General features: G+C 40.8%; 1 non-coding gene across 1 annotated transcript; it reads right to left on the bottom strand.

Annotated features, from left to right (window-relative positions):
* Positions 1 to 2792: 2792 nt before the first annotated feature.
* On the bottom strand, positions 2793 to 2900 carry LOC112704307 (small nucleolar RNA R71). The gene has a single exon (XR_003154939.1). It is a non-coding gene; the product is annotated as a small nucleolar RNA R71 (small nucleolar RNA).
* Between the last annotated feature and the right edge of the window lie 765 nt (positions 2901 to 3665).

Here is a 3665-nt window from a genome sequence, read left to right as displayed (position 1 = left end):
ACAACTTGAAGATCAATGAGGACACATGCATGAATGCAATAAGAACAGAAACATGCAATTGACACTAAACCTAAGATAAGACTCTAGACTCAAAAAAGAAATATTTTTGGATTTTATGATTTTATAATTTTTTTTGGATTTTTCGAAAATTATGTAGAAAAAGAAAATAAAGGTATCAAAATTCTTAATGAGAATTCCAGGAATCATGCAATGTTAGTCTAAAGCTTTAGTCTAAAGAAATTAGACATGGCCGGCCAAGCTTCAGCAGGACATTGCATTCAAGAGCTAAATTGATGAAGATCAATCAGCTTTGGTGATGATAAGAACATCACATTGAAACACTAGAATTCATTCTTAAGAACTCTGAAGAAAAAAAAATTACCTAATCTAAGCAACAAGATGAACCGTCAGTTGTCCAAACTGAACAATCCCCGGCAACGGCGCCAAAAACTTGGTGTTGTTGCCGGATCTTGGCACTGATGTTACCAAAAGCTTGCTCAAAACTTGAACAATCCCCGGCATCGGCGCCAAAAACTTGGTGCGCGAAATTGTGAACAATACTTTTTCACAACTCTCATAATCCCCGGTCATGAACCCCAAAAACTTGGTGGCTCAATACCATGGCATTACACAACTTCGCACAACTAACCAGCAAGTGCACTGGGTCGTCCAAGTAATAAACCTTACGCGAGTAAGGGTCGATCCCACGGAGATTGTTAGTATGAAGCAAGCTATGGTCATCTTGTAAATCTTAGTCAGGCAAACTCAAATGATATGATGATGAACGAAAATAAACAATAAAATAAAGATAAGGTACTTATGTAATTCATTGGTAGGAACTTCAGATAAGCGCATGAAGATGCCTTCCCTTCCGTCTCTCTGCTTTCCTACTGTCTTCATCCAATCCTTCTTATTCCTTTCCATGGCAAGCTTGTGTAGGGTTTCACCGTTGTCAATGGCTACCTCCCATCCTCTCAGTGAAAGCGATTGCATATGCTCTGTCACAGCATAGCGGAATTCATCTGTCGGTTCTCAATCAGGCCGGAATAGAATCCAGTGATTCTTTTGCATCTGTCACTAACGCCCCGCCCTCAGGAGTTTGAAGCACGTCACAGTCATTCAATCATTGAATCCTACTCAGAATACCACAGACAAGGTTAGACCTTCCGGATTCTCTTGAATGCCGCCATCAGTTCCAGCCTATACCACGAAGATTCCGATTAAAGAATCCAAGAGATATTCACCCAATCGAAGGTAGAACAGAGGTGGTTGTCAGTCACATGTTCATAGGTGAGAATGATGATGAGTGTCACGGATCATCACATTCATCAAGTTGAAGAACAAGTGATATCTTAGAACAAGAACAAGCGGAATTGAATGGAAGAACAATAGTAATTGCATTAATACTCGAGGTACAGCAGAGCTCCACACCTTAATCTATGGTGTGTAGAAGCTCCACCGTTGAAAATACATAAGAACAAAAGTGATCATTGGTTTCGGCCCCAGAGAGGGAACCAGAAGAACCAAGATGAAAATACAATAGTAAAAGGTCCTATATATAGAAAACTAGTAACCTAAGGTGTACAGAGATGAGTAAATGACATAAAAATCCACTTCCGGGCCCACTTGGTGTGTGCTTGGGCTGAGCAATGAAGCTTTTTCGTGCAGAGACTCTTCTTGGAGTTAAACGCCAGCTTTTATGCCAGTTTGGGCGTTTAACTCCCATTTGGGTGCCAGTTCCGGCGTTTAACGCTGGGATTTCTGAGGGTGACTTTGTACGCCGGTTTGAGCCATCAAATCTTGGGCAAAGTATGGACTATCATATATTGCTGGAAAGCCCAGGATGTTTACTTTCCAACGCCGTTGAGAGCGCGCCAATTGGGCTTCTGTAACTCCAGAAAATCCACTTCGAGTGCAGGGAGGTCAGAATCCAACAGCATCTGCAGTCCTTTTCAGTCTCTGAATCAGATTTTTGCTCAGATCCCTCAATTTCAGCCAGAAAATACCTGAAATCACAGAAAAACACACAAACTCATAGTAAAGTCTAGAAAAGTGAATTTTAACCAAAAACTAATAAAAATATATTAAAAACTAACTAAATCCTACTGAAAACATACTAAAAACAATGCCAAAAAGCGTATAAATTATCCGCTCATCAGTCTTCTACTCTTCTTTTCCTCTGACACCTAAAGGAATCTCTATACTGTGACATAGAGGATTCCACATTTTCTTGTTCCCTTCTCTTTCTTATGAGCAGGAGCAAAGACAAAGGCATTCTTGTTGAGGCTGATCCTGAACCTGAAAGGACCTTGAAGAGAAAGCTAAGAGAAGCCAAAGCACAACTCTCTTTAGAGAACCTGAACGAATTCTTCAAGGAAGAAGAACTCATGGCAGCCGAAAACAACAACAATGCCAACAATGCAAGGAAGGTGCTGGGTGACTTTACTGCACCTACTCCCGACTTCTATGGGAGAAGCATTTCTATCCCTGCCATTGGAGCAAACAACTTTGAGCTTAAGCCTCAATTAGTTTCTCTAATGCAACAGAATTGCAAGTTCCATGGACTTCCATTGGAAGATCCTCATCAATTCTTAGCTGAATTCTTGCAAATCTGTGACACTGTTAAGACTAATGGGGTTGACCCTGAGGTCTATAGACTAATGCTATTCCCTTTTGCTGTAAGAGACAGGGCTAGAACATGGTTGGACTCTCAACCTAAAGAAAGCCTGGACTCTTGGAAAAAGCTAGTCAATGCCTTCTTGGCAAAGTTCTTTCCACCTCAAAAATTGAGTAAGCTTAGAGTGGAAGTCCAAACCTTCAGACAGAAGGAAGGAGAATCCCTCTATGAAGCTTGGGAAAGATATAAACAATTAATCAGAAAGTGTCCCTCTGATATGCTTTCTGAATGGAGCATCATAGGTATTTTCTATGATGGTCTCTCTGAACTGTCCAAGATGTCTTTGGATAGCTCTTCTGGAGGATCTCTTCATCTGAAGAAGACGCCTACTGAAGCTCAAGAACTGATTGAAATGGTTGCAAATAACCAATTCATGTACACTTCTGAAAGAAATCCTGTGAACAATGGGACTAGTCAGAAGAAAGGAGTTCTTGAGATTGACACTCTCAATGCCATATTGGCTCAGAACAAAATATTGACTCAACAAGTCAATATGATTTCTCAAAGTCTGTCTGGAATGCAAAATGCACCAAGCAGTACTAAAGAAGCTTCATCTGAGGAAGACGCTTATGATCCTGAGAACCCTTCAATAGAAGAGGTGAATTACATGGGAGAACCCTATGGAAACACCTACAATCCTTCATGGAGGAATCTTCCAAATCTTTCATGGAAGGATCAACAGAGACCTCAACAAGGTTTCAATAACAATAATGGTGGAAGAAACAGGTTTAGCAATAGCAAGCCTTTTCCATCATCTTCTCAGCAACAGACAGAGAGCTCTAAGCAGAATACCGCTGACTTAGCAACCATGGTCTCTGATCTAATCAAAACCACACAAAGTTTCATGACTGAAACAAGGTCCTCCATTAGAAATTTGGAAGGACAAGTGGGTCAGCTGAGCAAGAAAATTACTGAACTCCCTCCAAGTACTCTTCCAAGCAATACAGAAGAAAATCCAAAAGGAGAGTGCAAAGCCATCAACATGGCC

Source organism: Arachis hypogaea, chromosome 7 (genome assembly GCF_003086295.3).
Source record: "Arachis hypogaea cultivar Tifrunner chromosome 7, arahy.Tifrunner.gnm2.J5K5, whole genome shotgun sequence".
NCBI lineage: Eukaryota > Viridiplantae > Streptophyta > Magnoliopsida > Fabales > Fabaceae > Arachis > Arachis hypogaea.
Note: the sequence above shows the minus strand (reverse complement) of the source record. Positions and strands in the feature narration are given on the sequence as shown.